The sequence below is a fragment of the Mizuhopecten yessoensis genome, unplaced genomic scaffold, assembly GCF_002113885.1.
Source record: "Mizuhopecten yessoensis strain PY_sf001 unplaced genomic scaffold, ASM211388v2 scaffold9987, whole genome shotgun sequence".
NCBI lineage: Eukaryota > Metazoa > Mollusca > Bivalvia > Pectinida > Pectinidae > Mizuhopecten > Mizuhopecten yessoensis.
Genome location: NW_018408322.1, coordinates 61,981 through 88,169, shown reverse-complemented (window position 1 = coordinate 88,169; position 26,189 = coordinate 61,981). Strand labels below are relative to the sequence as shown.

At 34.6% G+C, this 26,189-nt stretch overlaps 1 protein-coding gene across 4 annotated transcripts in view; it reads right to left on the bottom strand.

Annotated features, from left to right (window-relative positions):
- Positions 1 to 26,189, bottom strand: part of LOC110459227 (protocadherin-9-like) — a 62,450-nt gene that overhangs the window by 26,264 nt on the left and 9,997 nt on the right. For 2 of the 4 annotated variants that reach the window (XM_021511385.1, XM_021511389.1), the window contains one exon: positions 8,851 to 8,946. The gene's annotated coding sequence lies outside the window, so the exon portion shown is untranslated. Of the gene's footprint in view, positions 1 to 399; positions 519 to 8,850; positions 8,947 to 15,038; positions 15,275 to 26,189 lie in introns of those variants that run through there. The other 2 variants (XM_021511387.1, XM_021511388.1) reach the window with 2 other exon arrangements.

Below are 26,189 nucleotides of genomic sequence, written 5' to 3'. Positions count from 1 at the left end.
TTTCTCATAGCTGTCAATTCAACGTCCCTCATTAGGAGGGAGACTCCCTCGAAACTCCCTCATTCAAGTCTAAACTCAAACAATATCAAAATCAGTATCCTCTGGTCAAATGATCTCCTTGTTACTGAAGACTGTGCAATGACCATAACATTAGTATCTGAATCAAATGAATGCTTTTTAGAGTTATTTTGATACATAAAAAGGGAAAGAAATTGAGGAAAACAGTTGCAGTCGCGTTTCACACACTATCTCCCTCATTGGAAATGTGGAATGAGAGAGAATACATTTTTCAGAGGTTGATGCCTATGTTATTTCTCCTCTTAAGCCAGTATATATAAAACCTTTGACAACCTTACTCAACAATAATCTTAAATTAGACATCCCCCCTTCTCATCTTACCTTCAGTCCAAGTGTAGTATTGTATGTTGCACGTACAAAGATTATGTCAGGAAAGACACCTACACAGCTAAGACGATTACAGATGAGACAGAGTCGTCATCAGTATATAGGGGGCGCTAGTGGTGGTATGTAGCATCTGTATCCGTCGGAACAAATGACGTAGAGTTACATTTAGCACCTGCTCTTGTGTGTTATGGTTGGTTACCCTAATCACAGGTAATAATAATACAGGTAATCACAGGTATGCAGCCTTCACCTTATCAGATATATAACTCACTGAGTAGTAAGACTTAAAAAAGTCATTAAACGGATTGAAAAGCTCATTAAATCGTGGAAGCCTTATAATGATAAAAGCATTTAATAAGGCTGTAAAAATAGCTGAAATCTGTTTCTTGTACTTGTCAAACGTACGTCAGACTTTTTTTTTATTATATTTCTTCAATCATTTACAGGTAATGTCCATTTATTTGATTTCAGGTACCAGAATAGCTACCTGAATAAGCAAACAAATTATTGTACAGTTTTTACGATTGAAATTACATACACCTCCACACATCAACAAAATGTTGATATCATAGTTCTATCATAATTCATGTAAAAAATAATTCTGGGTTTCAGGTTTAGAAAAATGTATGGCGAGATAAAATCATAGATGTGTCGGTATGTTTGACACTTAAATGAATTCATCAGACCAGAATATACTGCATCAGTACCAGAACACATTAACGATAATTTTTACCGTGAATATTTTTGTCTGAAACACACAACATCATATCCCCGACATATTTTCTGACACCTAGAGTTATAGGAGAAAACAGCTGCAACCTCAGCGCGTGTCTACTCTTCTGTATTAGTTATAATTGTTGTAGATAATATTTTTACTTACATAGTTAAAATCTGACATATTTATGAGTTGTCGTGAGATGCAACTATGTATATTATCAAATTTAATCTACCATCAAGACACAGAAGATACAGTATCTGTATATTAATTCATTCAAATTGTATTCGAATAACTTTAACATGACATTTCCTGTTTTCTCAATTTAAAAAAAAAAATGCTTATAAAAATGTTCATTATGCATGTATAAATAATAGCACATTTTTATAATTCTTAAATCTTAAATAAATTTGCAAATGAAAAACGAAGATCATGTACCAGTGTTCTGATAGCTACTGACAATTATACTGACGAAAAACTTTGTTCCATTCAAGTTTCATTCTCTTGAGTATTTCTTATGTAAGGGGGGCCTTTATTTAATATTATCATATAGTTTGTTTTGCCCCCAGTGAGGCTATACCGTAAACATTCTGATTTTAGTGATAATTATATTTTAGCAGTTATTTGAGCTAATTATGAAAAATGTTGAATTATGCATGATTACCACCAAATATAGAATTACTGTACCCAAGCAAATTATGATAGCTGAAGTGTTAAATCATGAAAATTGCCATTAAAATAAACATGTATATGGGAAAGTGACTATGCCAATGTTATTATGTTTGTATAAAAAAATCTTTTACAGTTTGAAGGATTCCTGGAGTTTTTTTGTCAAATATACTGTATAGAGAAAACGTCATCGACAGTTTTAAGAAGCTCAGAGTTCTTGAACACGTACCACATCATATTTAGGATAAAGCTATACTCACATCTACCTGTAATTGGATTTCTATCTCTATGTTTGCCTGACAGGTAAAAATCTCAAGAGATTTCTCTATCAGCACTCTATCTTCAAAACTACACTGATATAAAGAACCGACTTTTAAAGCATCTTAACTTCTACAATGTAACACAGACAGCAGGCAACACAATATGTACTCACGTCTTAATTATCATAGCAGAGCAGGTCGTCATTGCCAAAAGCTGGAGTATGAAGATCAACTGATGAAGCAGTGTGATGTACGACCCACAAAACTCAGGTGAATTCATAAGAAATCCTTTTTTTTTTTACTTAGATCACAAAAATATTTCTATATAGTATTAGCTGTTTGTTCAGGTCCAGTGAGCCAATCACTTTTGATGTATTATACTTATGGCCATGACCGACCAACCGTGTCGCAAATAAGTACGACATGAAAGTACTACCTGTACAGGTAAAGAGCTAAAACAAAAAGATTCCTAACTGACAACACATCCAGATTGACTGTACTTCACGCCGCTTTGTTAAAAGCAGGAATCAAAAGGCTCCACTTGTATTTATATCTACTTAATTACCCCCCTTGTGGCGAGCTCTTTGATGATGAATGTTTACCATTAGTACATATTTCACAGTCCCCTAATCCAACTCCTCTGTATAAATAGACGTACGTACCGGATGCACGCTTCATTCCTCGATCGGATCAAAATTCAGCGACAATAAGAATTCCATTCAATTTTAGAAACTTTTATGAATATGAAATTAAGACTATTTACACCCAACAGGATTTAAGAGCTATAAACAATTTCTTTTGGGGGAAACATTTGTTAAGCAATTAATCTATGATTATTTCTTAAACTATCACAGTTTTGAAAAGAAATACGCTCTGACAGAAAATGTTCCAGTGTCCATATTTGTAGTACTTATACCTACACTTTAAAAGTCTGGACACTCAATTTTCCATTGAAAAGTAAAGACAGTGACAATAAAGTTTTTGCAATTACCTGAAAGTTTCCAGATTATGGATACCTGTTTACCAAGCTCGGGTTCTAGCTTACTCAGATTCTAGTCCACAGCAGGATGAGTCATTATATAATTATCTGTGATTGGATCACAGGTAAAAAATTGTCTATTGACAAGGTTAAGCAATATACCAAAATATAGACTTCGTGTCTTAGGAGATAATCCTAGGATAATCCCATTAAACACCTGCAGGCATAAATCCTGGTTTAGTTATATCATCTACCTTTAAACCAAAATACACAGTTGGCTTTTCTATTTTTGTAAATCTTTATCAGTTACTCAACATTAATACACAATATTAGTTTTCTTTTCTTGTCAAGTATTTCTCTTATTCAACAATGAGTGTATCTTATTATACCTACAACTAACATTACATCACTGGGTATCTGATTATCTCCCCTGAATATAACTTAATTATCTCCCTTGAACATTAACTCATTATGTCAAGTATAGCTTTGTCAGGATTATCTCCTTAGATCAAAGTATTCAGTTACTTAGGTTATCTAACTTAATAATCTTTTCATTCTGTTCTAATTTAAGATGTGATAATTTACACAGTTAAATATTTAAACAGTATTTTCATTCTGTAAAGAATGTTAACACTGTGTCCATTGTTTTGATAAGGCTTCGTGTTAATCATGAATTCTTTCAGTTTGATTTCATTGACTAAAATTGACTTACCAAAACTATTATTTATAATTTAATATATATAATGTTGCTTGAGCATTTATTAATTCACAAACATGAAAATCTTTAAATTTGTCAAACACAATATTGCAATTTGGTAATCTTTTTGTGGAAAAAATTATAATTGAATCTCAACTGATATGTTTTTGTTCATGTCAACTGAAATAATGCTTCCATGGTGGTTTTTTTAATTCATTAGGAATGACATAACTATATAAAGAAACCACTTAAAGCTGAGTATTTTAAAGTTTTGTAATGTTTTTAAAATTTGGACTGAAAGTGTTAATCATCAATCATAAAGCTAATGGAATTGGTCCCCAGAGGGCCAGTTTTGTATAGTAGGTATCTGAAATATTACTCCAGGCTATTTGTAATTTCTGCATGTTTACCTATATCTACCAGATGTATCATTACAAAACAAAGACTCAAAACTTAGCTTAAGGACAATATACAACCACTCATAACAAAGTCCTTTTAAGAATTTTTTTAATGTACATTTCATTCTCAGGTCAAACCAAAATATACTTGCATTTTCTGGTAGTGCTGGCAAAAAATACATATTAGTAGGTAAACTTATAATTTAATTCCTTTTTAATATTGAATATATTGAGGTGATATCCTGACTTTTCCTGTGTTTGTAAACCTTGTTTGAAAGGCTATCAAATCTAGGGCAGGTAGGTAAATCTACCAATATTTTGTTTGCATTATATATGCAATAATATTATGCAGTTGATCCTGCACCCAGCTTTTTTTTTTTAATTCTTTCTGAATTGCAACAAATGCTTTCAGGATAGCTACTAAAATCTAGGGTAGGAAGCAAGCTACAAGAACTACAGGTGTAAAACTTTAACCAATAGGCCAGCAGGTCAGTTATTCAGAGCTTTAACCTTTGATTAAATGGACAATATATACTTAGAGATGGTAAACAGTCGGTCAAAACAGCTGGTCAGTCTGAAGTGACCACCCATCAAACATCAACAACTATGTGTCACTGTACTGACCAACACCTTTGTGTCCAGTCTGCTGTCCACAAGGAAGGACCAGAGCTGTGGTATTTGACAGGTACTTGGTATAAATACTCGGCACACAACACACCCAGGAGTCGGGTGTAAACGGTCCTGACACAATTCATATCAAAACGTCCGAAAAGTCTGTTTGGAAATCCAGCAAACTTTCATTCACTAAAGGCGTGAGTCAGTCACAATGGGCTTCTCATGGACACAAAAACTGGTATACCACACAAATTGTACAATTTGAATACAATACAGGCCAACGTTAGCAAATACATAATGTATATCAATAACAACTTATACTGCAGGTAACTTACTTGGAAACTTATATTCTTACACAAGACTTGTGTACTTTAAACACACAAACTCATAGAAATATATGTGTAACCTCTGTCGCAACGCTGTACTTTACTATTGAGCTTTATTGTTTATATGGAATGGTGCATTGTATCTAGAAAGTAATAAGGGGAGATAACTGATTATTTATCTTAATAATACATATTGAGACTGTAATTGAAGATTGTAAAAATTATAAGAACTATGTTGATAAAGACCACACCAGAAACTTTTAGAGAATTTGAATGACGTACAACACAAAAATATGACAAACATGTTGAAAACAAAACTTACGAATATCCACAAGTGAAAATTGTATCTATATACAGATGAAAATATCACAACGGCAGAAACATTCCAGAAATCAGATTTGCCAAGGAAAACAAGTAATTTGTTTCTTTCACGGAGGGAATGCTGAATGACTCATACCGATAATGACCTCACACCTTACAGCTGCTTAAACGACAAATGGTGGATGCAGACACCTGTTTTTCGTAGCTCTTCTGTGTGAAAAACATGAAACTCCATACCAATCATCACCCTTAAAATATTAGTTTTGACACCTGTTGATCAAGTCCCATAGTTTATTATCTCATCAAGAGAAACTCAGGTAAGTCTGGTAGATATCTTACCTGGTCAGTATAGGTAAAACCAGGTAAACTTGGTCCAGGGTCATTAGCCCTTCCCTTATATAACACGAGTGTGATGAGTCCCGCCCACCTCAGCACTCACGGGGCCGACTCATCTTTTATTCATGACCTCAGTTTACGCTGCATTGGTTCTTTTTTCATTCGTGACTAAAGTTTCAATATCAATTTTACCAATTAGGATCAAATCAGGCTGCAAAGTGACGGGTTCATCTGGCCAGAAATATCATTTCTAAAAGTTTTCATTAATAAGAAATAATGTTGATGCACTTATGGCAAAATAATAAAGCAAGGAGAATTCTCAACATATTTACAAAAGGTTTCCGAAAGGGGAGGTAAATTTCCCAGCTGGCTCAGTGATTGTAAGATTTTCCGCATGATTAGATTCCTGTCAGGTGATTTGTCATCATTTAAGCGAAACGATTTTCGGATCAAATCAAATATTTATCCTGGTGAGTTCCCAAACTGAGAAAGACAGAAACGCTTGATTTTGATGTTGAATTCTGGATATTGGATTTTCGATCTACAGGTGAACACTGTTAAGGTAGATCTCAAGTGAGTAAGTTCACAGCAGCCAAAACCGTTTGATCTCTCCTCAATAAGTCCTGGCCTTCAAAACATTTGATTCAGAGCCAAAATAGTACTAAAGGTATATTAGACTCACAGACAATGGAGCTTTAAACAGAGAATTCCCTTAACTCAATTACTACACTGCATTTTCTACTCAGCTACAAATATAATTGGTTTTGTATTCTTATGATTTAATAAACAGCCTGAGAAGGCCTGATCACAATTTAAGCCTCCAGTCTCTTTCAATAGATCACTAAATTTCAACAAAATTTATAGAAATTCATGTAAGAAATTTTAGAAATAGTAAAAATGCAGATTCAGGTTTAAATAATTTTAGATATACAAATAACACTAGTGTCCGTTCAATTAATGCAAAATTAAAAGTTACACAAAAATCAATGAAAAATACTACAAAAAACAACAACAGACATTTTCTATGTGAAGCAAAGGCAAAGGCTAACCACAAAAATGAAATTAAATGTTAAGTAAAACCTTCCTCAATGTAGTGGAAAATGTATGTCACTGTGACCTATCTTTGATATATATATCAGTGTAGTACTACAACACAAATTAACATGTATCATTTGATAACTGTTGAGATTTTAGCATTAAAAGTAGTGGAGCTATAAACACGAAGTCTAATCAATATGTTTGGTAACAGAAGAATGGACAGGCCGATGGAAAATGTATGCATTCTCTACTTTGTTGCAAGGGCATACAAATTACAAAGATTTCCAGTGCTAAAGGGAAATGTTTGCCATGCGCTCACTAGTGTATTAATTATTAAATTCAATAAGGGATTGATAAGTAAATTTTAATTCCCATGATCCTTTATAGGGTATATATTGGCAAGCCAATGACCACGAGTGACCGGTGAATGTCAAGTTAATGCGCAACATCCCAACTCAGACTGCCCCAATCCCCAACATCTTAGGATCATATAATACATCTCCTTAATATTGTAATCTGGCACGACAGATTTATACAACAAGCCCGCAAACTTAATTCTTCAATAGATTTAATTCTGGTCTTAATTTGAAATGTACATTGACACATTAATCTGTTTATGCCAACAGTGTGTAATCCCTGACCAAGAATTGGAAGAACACCAAAATTAAAATCTTAATCACCGTTCTCAGTGTCAACCAAAAAAACAATGGATATGATCCGACAGGAAATTACAAAACAAAGGGGAGATAATCCTGAGGTAACCTAATACACAGATAATCAGCCAACCAATGAAAACTTAAGACACATTATACCCCATGAACCTGATCTCACCTCGCTCATCTGTAGAGCGTCACAGAAAATTAGAGTGTCAATTTCTACTCCACGATGTACACATTTTTCAATTATACGTAATTATTTGTCTAAGTCAGCTCGTGAAATGTACACAGAATGTGAAAAATGGGACAAGACAAATTCTACTCGGCCAATTAGGTGTTTATAACAAATTACGCTGTTCTCGTGTGTCACCCACCGTCCTGTATCCTATAGATGTTCGCTCATACGTATATATTTCAACGTTTATAATTGAAAAAATCGTCTGGAAAAATTAAGATAGCGACTTGTTAACCAACGGATCAAACGAACACAGTCTCCAAAAGACAACTATGATAATGGTTTTCTATGATTACAAAAGCATAAAAATTGTAAACCTATATGTATCTTTTACATTTCACATAAAATAACCATCATATCAAAAACACTCTGAATTGTCAGTTTGGTTGACCCTAGCTTGTTTAAAGTTCAAGTTTTGTCCGTTAGAAAACACAAACTTGTGACCTTTCTGTCGGAATGTCTAAGAAACGTTTTTGAAATGAAGATTATCTTGTACATGTACTAGTTTACATTTTTAAACAATTGATGCTTAGAATTAAGTGACATATTTCCATTTTAACTTTATCCAAAAGGAGGTGTATTACATGTACAATGGATTATATATTGTGCATCAAAGATTTAATTTACTTAGAGTGCAGAACACACAATATGTCACAATACAACACAAACACATTACAAAAACTGTACCCAATAATGATAACTTGACTTGAGAAAAACAGCCAACATGTCGGATTTCAGTTTCAATTTCTCTTCTTTATCAACATTTAAAATAAGTTTTTACAGGTCTTAACTCTACATGGTTAATGAAGTTTTGTTGAATTAAAACATTTCCCAATTAATTTTTGATAAAAACACACACAAGAAATGGAAAACAAAGTATGTTCCTGACATCAAAATATAGATTCAAGAACAAGAATTGAGCATTACTTGTGGAGCATGAGGTTTTGGGTTGAAAAATATTTTTCAAATGACTTATTATCTTCATTAATTTAATTCTCTAACTTGCCAATTGCAGTCCCACATTAAACAGATTTTAATAATAGTGATAACATTTTTTTTTATATTATATTTATACTTGCACTTATTATTGTTTCCTTCATACAGCTTCAAAAGGTATTTTAAAATTTATAAAAAAAAAAGAAAAGTTTGTCAGGCTTCTGTGAAATTATTAAATATAAAGAATATAAAAATAAGACATACCTGAATTTCTTGCCGTTATCCACGTAAATGTTAAACACACCTCCAGCGCGAGGAGAATGACTACATACACACACAGCTGTGGTTCCGACCATCTACCTGTAATCAGAGATCACATTTCAGGTATACTTGACAGCTAAGCCTACACAGGTAAGAATCTCTACACATACTGAGTGTTGTATTGGTCAGTGAGCACGTATAATACCCGGTGTGTGCTGTCCATACTGCTCTAGGGAAAAGGATGACCAACAGGGCTGGCCGTTGTGTAATGCGGACTGATTGTTTTCCATATAACCAAAATGGAATCACAATGTTTACAGTGTCTATTCCATTATGGCAATGATTGGCATGCTCACGCTCTACATCAATATAATTTGGTCGACAAAGACTCGCTGACATGCAGGGGGAAAATCCAGCCGGGTGCTAAATAAATCTTCTAAAGATATTATCATTGTTTACTTAGGGTTCAACAAACGTCTAGGAATTCCCTCAAAACAACAATACAGTCATCATTGGATCTTAGAGTGATAAATATAAACAGTAATTAGACAAGCAAAACTGTCAAATGAAAACTCCAGACAGTGCCGTGCACTCGTAACAATATTTGTACAAAGTCAAAATAACTTAAATAAATAGTTCTTACATTTCAATATTTAGTCCCAAATTTCCCATACAGATCAGCAAATAACTTCAGAATACTTTTGTTTCCTAGCAACAATTAGGGAAAGAACTGTAAGTCTACTACCTGTGTAGCTTACCTGTGTGACAATCCAGGAAACCGACCAAAATTACCTGCTGATTACGACTATTGTGGTCGTACAGGTAACCCTATTGTTAGCTACAGGTAACACTATTGATCTTGGAAAAGTATCCAAGACAGCGCTTACAAAGTTTGACTTCTGACACAGTGTCGTCTATATCCCACCAATGAACACTAATTTGTGTATCATTGATCGGGGACGATTAGTTAATCCGTCCAACAGCCTCGGCGACGTAACTCCACTGGGTGATCAAGCCCTAGTAATCCCAGGTGATAATCATGGTTGATCCAAGCCAGTGACAAGGCAAATATCATCCTACACCAATGAAATGAATATCATCCCTAGAAACGGGGGGGNCCCCTGGTTTAATAGGTTTAAAGCTTAAACTGATTTCGTCACTTTATCATCTCCGCTATTATGGGGAATAACGAAGACAGATAGGAAAAAAGGCAGTTTTATGTCAATTTTTTTGTTTGATAGTGAATGATCATTACAGGTGAGGATTGTAATGTATACAAAAATTATCCAGCCACATCTAAAAAATTACTCTACATTTATTCTTTGTACAATTACCCCTCCAGGGTATTTATATTCATACACCTGAAAGTATTATAATACCCTTTTTATTTTTGTATTTCTTTTGTTTGAAACATTCTTATTTTTACTTACCACATTGTTGAAAAAACTCTATAATAAAAGTTGTAGAAACTATAGTTTCATTAGAAAGGATGAAATAGACAATTTAAGAAATAATTTTATTTCAAAAATAAAGTTTCATATTTAAAATAAAGATGAAAATCACATCACCCCCCCCCCCCCCCCCCCCCCCCCCCCNGCTTTAAGAATAAACAACTCATAAATTTGTTTCCCTCCAAATAATACTATTCAATATTGGTCCTGTAAGAATAACACATATATTGTAATAAAATATGTCACGATTTTATAATCAAAGATTTTCACTCACGAGGAAAGAAGTACAAATGTATGACCAAATCTTACTTCATTTTGGAATTTTACAAAAATTCCATTCCACCATATTTGACATAACATTTAAAGTGTCCATGTTAATTTCACTGTGATTTAACAATCAAGACAAAGAGATGATAATCACAAATGCTCTGAACTTTTATAAAAACATTTAAACAAAGACAAAGTAAACATTCCCACTGCCTTTATCTATTAACCCTATTCCCTTTAAACAACTGGTGCCGACGTCTGCTCACTGGACGTGGGTTGTGTTCTCCCGGACATGCCTTGCCTACTGACTGTCCAGTTGTTATTGTCCAGATATTATCTAACTAGGTATATATACAATATTTTCTTTCAATTTACCAAAGGTTCGCCTGATTGCTCGGGAACAGTTGCCCCGGGGCCCCTCAGGTACACGGGAGATGGAATCCGATAGCTAGGCTCGGACGACTCTTGATTAGACATCACAGCCCTACCACAACCGAATTCCTCTAGCTTTTGTTTATTCATCTTGACCTGGTCCTACTACATTCCGGGCAAAATTTTACAATTCAGACAAATCTTTGTATACATTTTGTGGAACAGGTGTATTGCGATCGGAGCAGAGTCATTTGTCTGACCCAGACATAGAAGCGGTCAGTTTGTAATTGCCCTTGTGAGTAGGAAGCGGTCAGTTCGCCATTACCTGTATATGTAAGCGCTAATGCATATTTCTGAGATGGAAATTGATTTCCAGAGTTTAATGGGTCCGTACAAGATGGCTAAAATGTTTGCGGAGGATGACAGAATTGGGAATGTGTATTTAATTATTCGTGATCAGACAATGAGTAATTTCCCTATCCCCAAGCTAAGTGTGAATCAACCATGTCCGTGTATGAAGTACCCAACCTTTTAACATGTCCATACCAGAAATGTCCTGAATAAATAAAATTTGGTAACCTCAAATCAATGATCGACACACCTTATTGGTACAACTGTTGTATCGGTCTTTAACAGAATTATATCTTCGGTAAAGAAGACCTAAATTCCCCCTCACAAACCTCAAACACCTGCAATGGGACCGTCATCTGGACCACGTTAACTGGACAAAAATACTGTGTTCAATGCAATGTATATAAAATACATAAGCTTTGTTCCCTTTAGAATCATCAGGTTTTAATCTATTCTCATTAGTTTTTGAAAAGAATTAATTGGAAATCATCCTTTCCTCTTGCTTCTTTTTAACAGTTCATACCTGCAGTAATTGGGAATCATTCAAAATTTCCTGTTCTCTCATTGGCTGTATATTCTAATCTGATTGATTAAAATGATTGGCAGTGTTTAAACAGCATCATGATCAGTGATAATGAAATACAAATTAAAATTAACCACATAACGAAGTTCGTTAGTTGATCAAACAGGTAAATTGACCTCAAATTGTGTAACTGACAATTTCCAGCCAATATTGATTGGTATGGTACGTGTTACGATTAAACTTAGTTTGTGTCTGTATCTCATCGAAAGTCGGAATGTAATTACAGGTACACAGAAAATTCCACTTGTGTCGTAACTCAAAGCTCAAGTGTTTGAATTTTCTCATTACTAAAATAACAAGGCAAAAATTTCGAAATTGATCCATTCTTTTTTTCTTTGAAAATTTAAAAGACTGCTTCCTTTCACCTCCCCACTTGATCACAAAACAGATCATCTAGAATAGAACGGGAGATAGCAGAAAATCTCTTCAGCAAAATCACAGAATGTGTCCACCTCATTTAACTGTTTATAACAGGACAAGATACAACGTTGTACACATACCACCCACATGTATCAAGGCGAAGACCTCTAAATCAAGGTCACTACACTCATTGCCCTCGCCGATAAACAAGCCAAAGCTTACAAGAGTTTACAGGACCATTGGATTTGCTTCATCACCTGCAAAAATTACCTTTGTTATAATTCAATTATACACCTGTGTTGGACGTGACAGATTTTCAGCTTACTGGAGGAGAAAGTTGGTTCTAGCCTTAGACAATGGGATATGGTTTCACAAACTCGCACGCCATAAAGAAACCTTATTGAGATCGCAGCACCGGGTCGTGACTCTGGTGCAGAAACGAGAAACATGACCCTCCCTGTAATCATGGTCAACTCGGATATTTAGACCACAAAGTTTCTTTCATCAGATCAGTAAACAGGTACTGGAGAGCAAAAACGCAAACGAGTTTTGTCTTCGTTTCGAAAAAGTTACCACTTAAGTACATCTTGTATGTGTCTTATCCTGTTACTCTACGTGCTAATCTGTTAAACTAATTAACCATGCACGTCCCCGGCAACAACGATGTCCTTAACGATATACATCCAAGCCACTTAAATGAAGAAATCATAGCCATGTCTAGCCGAAAAAAATAATAAATTTAAATGTCAAGAAATACAATATAATTCATTCTCATAAATTTCACATCAGTTTTCAATCAATTTCGTGGGTATCATGTGTGGTCCGTTCGAATAGTTATCAACGATTGGGTGTCGTCTGCTCATATCCTTCGATATTAAACACTGGAAACACTTGACTTAACACTCGTTTATCATAATTTTGTAAGAATTGTCAGCAGGTTTAATCGGCCAGTTAGAAGACATTATTATTTTCACATTATTTATCACTTCCTCTAGATTAACATCAAAATGAAAATTTTAGACTTCTTTCCATTTAATTTTCGGTGTTATTTTCAGTGTTCTGTGACAGTTGCATCCATGAACATCAAAAGCCATAAACTAAATTGAAAAAAATACATATATCATATCTCAAAAATGAGATGTTCATTTTGAACTGACATTACAACAGTAACATCTTGTGATTACATTTTTTTCTTCATAAAATGTTCCTAGCTGCAAGTGCAACTATAGAAATGTTTACATCTTAATGTTCAAGATAATTTGTTTCCGAATGCATGATAGCGAAACTATACATTACAGAATTGTATTTCTTTAAAAGGAACAGATTGTAGACAAGAAATTTCAATCATTTTCATCAAAGGGAAAATTAACAAAAAAATTGATATGAACCTGTTACCTATTCTTTTCAACTCTCAACAAAAGAATTTCGAGAGAGAGAGCTAGCACACAAAGAAGTATGGGTATATATGTGTGATTTCTTTCTTTGTTCGTTATACACTGGTGTTTACGACCGCTCATCTGTTCACATACGATATCTAACATCTATAATATAAATCGTGAATTGCTGTATAAATTTAAGTTACAGTACAAATAAAGTACACAAAGACCACACAATGATTCTTGCAATAGCATTATACAGGTGGAATTAATTTGATTCATTTGTCCAATTGGTTTCTAAACAATTTTCGACAAATAAATTCAATGTGAAAATCTCGCAAAAGAAGAGTGTTAATCCTGTGGTCCAGTTAACCAGTGAAAACTTATAGAGTGAATATATGTAGGAAAGTAATCGGAAGTTACCGCAATATATTTACAATGAATCATCATTTTAATTGCTCTTAAAGAACTTGGGTTGAAACAATTACGTGAGTATATGATATAACACAGTCTTTCATATTCTGTATACCAATCCTATAAACTAGACCCGAGTCAACATGATACAGTCCTGTAAACACCAATGCTGAATTTCTCAAACTATTAGCACTTTTGATTTATACATGTAACAGGAGAGGAAAAATGCACGGCCAGATCGGGATTGGAACCCGGTGTAAAAGTAATTTTTTCCCCTGTCTGAAAGTTTCCCTGGGGTAAAAAAATCAGCTTGCCAATAGTTAACCCCCCAGTTACTCATACAGAGAGGGGGGGGGGGAGAATCAGATTTTTTTTAATTAGGAATACCTGGGTAAATGCAAATTAATATTTGAAAAAAGAAAAAAAAAACATGATTCTATGACCATCATAACTTGCAAGTCTTCACAATCACCATTTGTATTCATCTCGGTTGTCTTCATGCAACGTCATTTTTAAATGGCATGTCGCCATGTCAAATGTCTAAATATTCTGACATCACATTTGTGGAGTTTTTGCATGTTAAAATATTATGACATGATCTTTATCTACTTCATATGTGCAGAAGTCATAAAATAATCAACATGTTGTGCATTCGTCACTATCATAAGTATTTCCTATTGTCATTTTTTTGCCATTTCGATCATTACCAAGCACTTCAGGTACAAACCACAGACTTGTTGTTTGACTGTCTCAGTCTGTCCAAGCGGACCTCACATACAGTGAAACCTGTATCAAGAAATTACCTGCGGGAAGTCCTTAAAATTGTCTCCTAATACAGTGGGTCTCTTCTACAGGTTTAATTCACAAAGAAATCACTAAATCGAGAAACATTATAAGGGTCTCTTAACATAGGTGGTTTCTAGTAATAGAGATCGTTGTATGAGCAGGTACGTCAACTGTACATTAAGAAAACGGCTAATAGCAGTAAAAGTGTAGAATATTAGCACAATAACTTACCTCAACAGCGTGTCTACTATATCCTACAATATCCTGTTATGTCTGCGTCATTACACGACAAATTTTAGTCCAATGTTACAACAAATCTTCGACAGAATCCCACAAACTGTCGCACAAATCCTCGGTACAGCTGTGTATTTAACAGTGAATATCTTTCTAAGACAAGGAGAAACACACCTTACCTACTTATTCTCTACTCAAAACCTGTGCTAAAGTTAACACAGGGGTCAGCCCACCAACAACCGGTGCAATATGCGTCAATGACTGTTTACGAATAAAGAGAACCAATTAAACACCGCTACTTAATATCTCATCACGGATCTACGAATGACCAAATACCGATAGATATTAAATCGGGGGCGATCTCCACTTAAGACATTAATTATTCATTCTATAGACAACAAAGGCCATGTTCTCTGAATCAGCCATTCAAAGCCGACAAATTCCGCCAAAGTTATCATGATATCGTCAATATCACTAATATGGAAGAGTAGAGTTTGACTCATTTTGGATGAATGTTCGTTGTCTTTGCTCACTGGGTTGTTTGACTGTCTTAGTCTGTCTAAACAGACCTCAAATTAGATGATTGGGAGATAAGACGCCTTAACACACAACAACGGTTAATGTAAAACGGTTTACATGTGTCAGAACACAAAGGGAGATTACTCTGTTTAACAATCCATGGGGTCAGTGATGCCCCTTGACCCTGAACCCCTCCTCCAGTAATTTAAGGATTCGGCACAATCTTCACCTCCAACATTGATTGTCTGTAACCAAACGAGCAAGCGTCCTATTGATAAAGATCCATTTTATCAGGGCGCTGATCTTAATCGTGAGATCATCTGTATCGAGGTATCTGATCTCATCTACATGGCTTATGTCAGGGACAAAATCAGACACTTTGTCTTGGAGAAAAGTGCCATCACACCTCAAATTTGAACAAAAATAATTTTAACTTTAAATGTTTCCAGTTTTGACTTGTCGACAAGCAATTTACAGTTGCAGTAGAATCTAATGCCAATATTAACATATATATGGATAATAAATAAAATTGATAACCCAAATAGAGTACATTGAACTCTCAGAATTCACTGTAGGAAGAAATCTGGATTTTTTTTTAAAATATTCAGTTCAATACTGTATTTATTCGGCACTAAGCCAATGCTTGGTTATATTAGCCCACCAACATTTATTACAGTTATAAGAAGAAATGCCAACAAAAGCTTTGTCATTATCCTGTAATAAGCCCATCCCCTACTTTCAGTCGGAGATCATGTGTTGTCCTGTAATAAGCCCACCCCCTACTTTCAGTCGGAGATAATGTGTTGTCCTGTAATGAGCCCACCCCCTACTTTCAGTCAGAGATTATGTGTTGTCCTGTAATAAGCCCACCCCCTGCTTTCAGTCGGAGATTATGTGTTGTCCTGTAATGAGCCCCCCCCCTACTTTCAGTCAGAGATTATGTGTTGCCCTGTAATAAGCCCACCCCCTACTTTCAGTCGGAGATAATGTGTTGTCCTGTAATGAGCCCACCCCCTACTTTCAGTCGGAGATTATGTGTTGTCCTGTGATAAGCCCACCCCCTACTTTCAATCGGAGATAATGTGTTGCCCTGTAATAAGCCTGTCCCTTACTTTCAGTCGGAGATTATGTGTTGTCCTGTAATAAGTCCACCCCCTACTTTCATTCGGAGATTATGTGTTGGCCTGTAATAAGCCCACCCCCTACTTTTAGTCGGAGATTATGTGTTGGCCTGTAATAAGCCCACCCCCTACTTTTAGTCGGAGATTATGTGTTGGCCTGTAATAAGCCCACCCCCTACTTTCAGTCGGAGATTATGTGTTGTCCTGTAATAAGCCCACCCCCTACTTTCATTCGGAGATTATGTGTTGTCCTGTAATAAGCCCACCCCCTACTTTTAGTCGGAGATTATGTGTTGGCCTGTAATAAGCCCACCCCCTACTTTCAGTCGGAGATTATGTGTTGGCCCCCTGGGCTTATTGCAGGATAAATATGGTACATCTGAAATTCACAAAAAGTGTTTTAACTGCCATCAAACTTTCCTCCAGAAATGAATCATGTAAGTTGTGCTGAATCATTTTTACAAAACTCCAGTCTATATTCAAATCTCTAGGTCAGCTTTAAGGATATATTCTGGAAGTTCCATCATTACAAAACTGTTCTAGTGATAAGAACAAGAGTCTTTTAGCTATGATTGCTCACTTTTTGCATTTTTCGTTTTTGACATAAAAAATCCCTGTATTATCTTGAAGTGGATCAATGTAATTTGTAAAACAAAAATGAAAAGTTTGATATATTAATTCCTACACAAATGGATTTAACAACCATTCATTTTCTACTATTATTAAATTTCATTAATTAAAACCAAAAAAAACCCCATTAATACTGAAGTAAAATCTACACTCAATGTACTTGATACATTTTGTGAAGTATATAGCTTCGTAAGTTAAGTGTTCTATAGAACGCAAACCTATAAATATCTCAATTAACATTTAAGGTATTTTTTAATTTGTTATATATAATTATTTTAAAGCAAATAAAATCCAAATTAGAAAATATTTGTACAGATCAATTAAATCACATTTTTTTTAATTATGTACCTATGTGGTATGTATTAGAGGCCTTATATAGGCTTGCCTGTTGTCCAATCCATTTGTTATTGAACAATAAAATTGGTTGAAATGAAAAAGTTAGACACAAGAGCAGGATGCAAAATACAGACAAGATCACTATACACCTGTGTATATGGTTTACCTGTATCTATAGCACTACCTGGTAATTTATACACCTGTGTATAAGGTTTACCTGTATCTATAGCACTACCTGGTCATTTACACACCTGTGTATATGGTTTACCTGTATCTATAGCACTACCTGGTAATTTACACACCTGTGTATAAGGTTTACCTGTATCTATAGCACTACCTGGTAATTTACAAGTTATTTATACAATGTGCAGTCATACAATCATCACAACGATTTAGTCGTACTCATAAATAGTCTAGTATCTTACAGAAAAACATTAAGGGGAATGAAAGGCACTTTAAAATTGAACTACATACTTTTAAAAGACTTTGGAAAGATTAATTAATTCTTATTCAATAAATTACATTTAAAGCCTTTCATGAATGAGAACCTTCAAAATACTGTAAATATTTCAATACAAAAGATAGTAGAAATGTCATAGAATTAAGATCACAGTTGTCAATCTAACTTGAAATCATATTTACTTGAGTAATTTCTACAACCATCCTGTACAACACTTCTGAAATTAAATTCTTTAACTTGTGAATCATCAGAGCGGTCTATGTAACTCTAAAATAACTTCAGCTAGACGATTATATTTTTTAATTTCCTCATCATGTACGATAGAATTTTTTAAGGATCCTGGCCCCTCTGCAAGTAAAACACCAGAAAGTTCCACTGTAATTTTTCAAACACATAGTTACCTCCCCTCATTTCAATTTGGATAAACCTGTTCTGATTTCAACCCAGGGAACTATACAGTCTAGTGATGGGCAATCAGTGTAAAAAAAACATAACCAATGATCGGTGAGTAATCGGAAGTAGTAAACTGATCGATGATCGATTGCATAATCAATAATCAATAATCAATACCTATAACTTAAGTCCTTCAGGTTTCATTCTTTTATAATGAATGAATTTCAAGCAATTTCTATGCAATTTTATCATTCATGTAGAAAAAATCATAAGAATATATGACTTTCAATGCATATTTTACATTGAAAACATTTAACACTTTGATTTCAATGATGAACCAATTATATCATAATCGATTATGGCATTTGTAATTGATAAGGGCAAACCAATCAATTCATCGATTATAATCGATCATCAGCCCATCACTGCTATACACTGCTGATCCGGTATCAAAGTCAGCTAGAGTGACTGAATTATGATAAAAGTCAAGGGTTTGAATCCTGTCCGGCTTCATTGCTTGCATCTTTTAATCTCAGATCACTGTCATTGATATATTAATTTCATCGTTATTACTTTTTCATAAAAGCTCTACAAGGTATGAGTTTCTTTCAGATCTTTTATTATTAAAGGTATATTATATCATGCCAGTAGAAAAGCTTCCAATTAACAGTTTAATTCAGTCTTCAACTGTGGAACAGGTATCCTTAATGGTAAAGAACAGCTGATTTTGATAGCAATGTTTCTTTCTGTACCTGAAATGCATAATTGCTAACTTTATGAAATAATCAAATTTCCATTGGGGAGCTAGATTATACGTGCTCAAAATTAAAACCATAAGTTTGTGTGTATACATTCTAGGGGAAAATAATACTTTTAAATGGCACCTTTTGATCGGTTAATTCTTACAAATGAAAAAATCAGATCTTAGAAAATTCACTGGTTGAAAATTATCAGTTTTAGGGTCCAAAATCGGGAGTCCTAATCCTAGTAGGCAGAGTTAGCAAGTATATGCAACTGTGAATAAATGGACAATTCATTTATTTGCTGTTATTGAATTACGCAGTTCAAAATTCACGTTCTACTTATTTCAGATTTTGCTAGAAAAGTCCCCTCAAAATTTGGTCCACTTTTCGAGGAAAAGTTCTTTTTCTGGTTTCAATTACATAAAGATCCTTTGTCTATCTCCCCTTTTCTTGCAAACATAAAGATACACTCAAGCTTGTTTATTTTACTGATGCAATACACCTGGAAAGATGTAAAGATTGCCAATTTGTCATACAGCTCCATTAGACAAGGTCAGGAAGAGGATTTTTTCTTACTGAAAACTAAAATATAGAATTAACTAAATACTTTTCAAATATTGTGAAACTTTGATAGAGACTTTCCGTTCAAGTTTTATTTGAAAGTTCCACTTTTCTCAATATCTTTTGTTTTAGTTATGAATACATATGACGATACTTTCTTATAATATCTCCCTATTTTAGACACATATTGCAAATGATATTACTGAAGCTTGTTTGAAAGGCTTCGCTAGATTGAGATGAAAAGATAGATAAGTTTTCGTAAAAAATCTTTTTTGTTTTTTCACAGACAATAACATCAACTAAAACTTGTTTCAGAGGAAACTGTTCGCATTGTAACAGGATACAGGACATGTATACCGTTTTGACTTTTTATCTATTTATCAATTTCTGAAATCACATTGGGCCTATGAAAATAACTTTGACAGTAAAAACATTGTAAGTAACTGCCCCTTCAGGCCTTCCTCTAGTGTTATCACCTGTACGAGCCTCACCTGTATCATAAGTACCTAGAACATACACACGTACGGTAAATATCAAAAGAATTTTCAGAAATTCACTTAAATTTGAAAATGAAGAAAGATCCTAGAGTGGAAACTTTACAATGAAACTGTCTAAACTGAACACTAAATAGTAGGACCAATATTTTGATTGGTGGATAAGACAGGGTTTCAGATTAGACAAGAATCCCAGGCTCCTTACTGTAGAGAAATACATACACTAAGTACGTATACATACTATTTGAAATTTGGTTTGTCCAAAGTTTAACAGAAATTCATATTTAAAACCTGTTTGAAAGCCTGTTTGTATCAACCTGTATTCAGAGACCACTCCTGGAAAGTCCAAAAAGTGGTCCCTTACCACAGGTGGTCACTTAATACAGGTTCAATTAAGTGATTTCACTACAAAAGGGAACACTGAGAGTGGTCCCTTAGCACAGGTGGTCTCTAAATACAAGTTCAATTCAGTGATTTCACTACAAAGGGGAACACTGAGAGTGGTCCCACTGAGAGTCAGTGGTCCCATAACACAGGTGGTCACTTAATACAGGTTCAATTCAGTGATTTCACTACAAAGGGGAACACTGAAAGTGGTCCCATGACACAGGTGGTCTCTTAATACAGTTTCAATTCACAGTGATTTCACTACAAAGGGGAACACTGAGAGTGGTCCCATAACACAGGTGGTCACTTAATGTCAGTTGTAACATGAACAGGTTTGACTGCTAATTTTAGTACAAAGTTACATACAGATGTTCACAATGGGACCTAGTTGAATGTCTAGTTTACGCAGTTTTCTACATTAGGTAGTATTCAAATAAGACAAGTGTCATCTCATTTCAAAAAGTTTAAATTTCAATCAATTATTTTAGATTTTACAATTTTAAGGTCGATTTTATTTAAATGATCAAAATTTGTGTATATTTACATTTATTTATAGGATGGCATCCTATTGTGAACTTAACTGCCCCTCTTAGCCAACAGCTATGAAACGGAAATTGTTTTTCATAAAAAATTCTGACATTTCAATCGAGCAAACAAATATGGTGTCTGGTACGCTAGACCTGTCATAATTTGCAAGCTCAAACACTTTTAGGGGCCGGAACAATATCGGGCAAAGAACATAAAACTTTATTGAATTCTTCTGTATTCAATTATATTGGGAAGTTTTTATTGAAATCGAGAAACTTCGGTAGAACTCTTGAGGTAAAAATTATGTTAATACCACATTCACTTTGTAAAATTACCAAAGTTATTGCCAATTTTGTTTTTACAAGATCTGTACATGTTCTGTTATCGAACAATTTATCATTGCAATAAAAAAATATCATTTATATGGACACAGTGATACATATGGCTATGTTTACAGATACAGGATCATAATGGACATAATGGACATTATAAACAAACTCATTGAAAAGAAGGCCACATTTTATAATTCACATTTACGAAAATATGTACTTTAAAGTTCATGCTCCAGGGTTCTTGACTTCTTAACCTGCTGACCATGATCAAGGGGGATGTAACACAGATGCTTTATAGAAATAAAGTGTGTTTCACTCACTCAAGTCTTTATTCTTATATATTTACCTGTTTAATCAGACCCCTGGTTTATCTGTCAACCTGTCCAAACTGGATATGCATGTATTTAAGAATTTAAGAACCTTAACTGTCCAAGTGTAGTCTGAGTCTGATAAATCGGGAGGTGGAACAATAATATAGTACTCCAAGTTAACGAACAGTTACAAAATCCCATTTACCCAGACGCAAAAATCACACAGAAGATATTTATTTATTTATAAATTCTCAGTCATCAATGCTGAAGACCTTAATATTGATGTTTTAAAAGTAACTTTGACAAAATAAATCCAAATACATATTTAATAATTGAGATAAGACAAGGATCAGTGCAGAGTCCCAGTGTTACAAAATATTTTTTTGTAAATTTAATTTTTTTATTATTAAGAAGTACTGTATTTACATTTGTAAATTTAATCCTGATTTTTAGCTGGACACTGAGTGAGTGACAGTCTCGGGTCCTGATCAGTCAGCCAACCTTTGAAATCTTATTAATGTGTTTCTATATATATAAATACGATGTCATTTTCATGTGACAAGATGCGGTCAGCTTTTACACGTTGTTAGGTAAGCACAACGGAACAAACAGCTGGTCAACCAGGGTCGAGATTTATGGCTGACCACTATGGCCTTTAATGGATGACCATGTGGTTATAATGGGAGATGACCTCTTGTGATTACCTCTATATTCTGTTTATCTCACAGGTATAAAGGCATGTCATCACTATCTTCTTCATTTACCTTTCATCTCACACCTGGGACCTTCCGATTTCAAAGTCTGGCCATTTTATGGTGAATGGATCAAAGAGAAAACATATTTTGTAAGTTATGATTTCACAAGTATCATTGATTTATTCATAACAAATCAAAGCTTTTTCAATTAATATATTTTTTTAACTTAAGTAAAACATCTAGGGTTTTAAAACTTAGCTTAATTATTGTATTATGTGTACATGCAGTACATATCATATAGGCTTACGGATCAATCTTGATTGACGGTAGGTTTTTTTTACCTTTTACAATCATTTCACATGTTTGAGTTCTTATCTTCACTAATTATGCTTTAAAAGATTTTGAAAAATTGGCCGGAAAGGCCATATGGTCAAGTTTTGGACAAACTGACCAAACAACTTTCAACCCCCATAAAACATGTAAAGGTCACTCCCTGTTGTTATGGACAAACTGGACACACAGAGGAACATACTACAATATAGATAGGACAGTATTGACCACACCACCACTGGTCACTTAGTGATGTTTATAAATTACGTTTTGGTCTTTAGAAACAATGAAGTTCACAGAATGAGGAACTTTTAGTTTACATCTAACTCACAAAGAATATACATATAGATATGTAATGTATCCAGATACTTTGAATGTTGAACAAGAATATATATGAGGCAGGTATAATGCCACTTAACATCAATCTCCCACGGTACCATTGTGACCCCTATAATTATAACCCTACACACTCCCCTCTCAATTTTACAAAATAGTGACCCATTTTTTCTTCTTGAACAGGTGTACATACTTTCACACTGTTCCTGAAGTGCAACATCCCTGTCTCATGTACCCTAGCTGAGGGATTAATGCAGGAATAGAAAATTGGTAGCTTAATGTTCAAATAGGGAACAAGAGGCCCAGAGGGCCTGTATCGCTCACCTGTTTCTTTTGTTACATGAAACTGACATATAGGTAACTTCAGACCAAATTTGGTAACTAGGACACCAGATACAATTAAAATCTCTTAAACGGTTCTTAATTAAGAAATTGTTGTTTGAAATTTTAAATTTCAATTTTAAAGCTTTGACTCCGGCTAGCACTTAAAGTTTGTATGCTGCATTACTTTTCATAGTAAACAATGCTCTCACTGAATTAATTTGAAGATATTTAATTAAAATTATTTCAATTTTAAAACCTACTTTATTGTCATTTCTGTAGCTCATACCTATTCAAAACCTATATGTTTTAGAAACCTTGTATCAAGACCTATCTTATTAACCTTAGACATTTTTAGAAAAGTTCCTATAATTACCTGTACAGGTGAGGGACAGGTAAAGTATTTGATAATTAATATAATTTCTTTGTTATTCCCTTTAATTTTCATTAAACTGCAGTACATGTTGACATTTGAAGACAAATAACTCTTATTCTGATATCATACTTAATAACTATGACGATACCTGCTCATATACAGCTTATAAATGCCCAGGTAAGACAGGTGAACTCAAAGTAAAATGTTCAGTGTCTTGTCCATTGATAATAACTCAACGTTTGTTCATATTTTTTAAATCAAGACATTCACACACTTTCATATTATACTGATGTTTATTTGATATTAGTTCAATCAGTCATTTTATATACATATAACCATGCAGGTGTTTATTACAGGTAAGTCAATGCTACGGGTTTTTGAGTCCGATTATGATTCTGTGCTGTCATCTTGGTCACGAAAACTTGGGTCTCTATTAAAGAATCTGTTGTAAATTATTATAAAGAAAAGATCTCTCAATAATTCCAGTGAAAATTGTCAGGCAAAATATTTATTTGAGTCCCGAATTGACGTGGTCCCGACAAGATATGTCAAATATAAACAGAGATTGATACGGGCAAGTTGATTCAGATTCATGCCCCGATTAGCCCTACATTGGTATTTGAAAACAATTTGTCATACATGAAGAGTTAGAAATATTCCAAAGGCAGTGCATCATTATCGATGTTCACTTTCAAACCTGCGTTGCCGATAATGGCGGAATAGGGTTGTTGTCAATTCTGTACCGTCTCTATCTCTCGGCTAGATCCCGCACAATATCATCGTCATTGCAAATAAATTTTATCGAATGTAGGATATATCATTTAACTCCAATGCTACTATATATCCCACTTCAATACCGTCGAAAATGGCTTCACTACCTAAATCCCCGAAGCATTTGTTCAAAAGAAAATTGTTGGTCCGCCATTTTCTGACGAAGTACTTTCGTTTTATGAATAACCTTTAATATGACCTTTGCTAACCTTGTAACTGACTAATCAACGCACAGAAATGATATGATGTGTACAAAGAATCCCCTTGACAAGTGATTTGATTGGTTCACGGTTGATAGCTATTAATACAATGACGTTGAACAAAGGGGTTTTCCAAAACAAGTAATCTCGTTTCCCGTGTCTCAAAGCAAAATGTCCAGGACGAGTTTTCTCGTTTCCCGCAAGGAAAGAGTTAAGACCAAACAGTTCTTAAGATATTGTTGTTTGAAGATTTTATCATATTTTACCCCTGTGACCTTGAAATTAGGTCAAGGTCATTTTAATGAGGACACTTTATAGTAATCCATCCCAGGTACCTACTGGCCAAATATCATGACCCTGGGCCTTATAGAACTTGAGAAGAAGATTGTTAAAACTTTTAACCGATGTTGACGTTTGCCGACTATAGCACTTAAAGTTGACCTATGACCTCATTACTGTAATTAAGAAAAAGATTTGCACTGCTGGTCTACATAACATACCCAAGTATCATGACTCTAGTCCAAATGGTTCTTAGGATATTGTTGTTTGAAATGTATAACATATTTGATCTCTGTGACCTTGAAAGTGAGTCAAGGTCATTTTAATGAGGAAACTTTAAAGCACTCCATCCCAGGTACCTACTGGCCAAATATTATGGCCCTATAGTCCTCCAGTTCTTCAGGAGAATTTGTTCAAAAGAAAAAGGTGATGAACGGATGGATGTCGAACGGCTGACAACAGACGCTGCAGTATGGCAATTACGCTCACATGGCACTTCTGGCCAGGTGAGATAAAAATATGCACTGTAGTTACAACTGGAGGAATTTTCAACTGAAAGAGAGGGAAATTGAGCTGAATAAGGAGAAAATGATGTCGAAATTGGAGAGGGGAATTGACCCATATTCTGTCTTTACAAAGGCCAGTATATATCCATGCCTAGAGTTAAGGCAGGAGAACTTTCCAGTCAAAACAATTCTATATGACGTCATATCAACAATGCGTTGACGTCACGTCTTAGACAATGGATGTAATATCAACAATGTGTTGACGTCACGTCTTAGACAATGGATGTAATATCAACAATGCGTTGATGTCACATCTTAGACAATTAATGTATTATTAACAATGCTTTGATGTCACGTCTTGGACAATGGATGTGATATCAACATTGCATACATGACCGGAGACAGAGAAGGGGATAAATGAATCACACCGATCCGATGAGGGAATCGGTGCTATGAGGGTATCGGTAGGATGAGGGTATCGGTGGGATGGGGGGGGGGGGGGTTTTTACCCACAGAGGA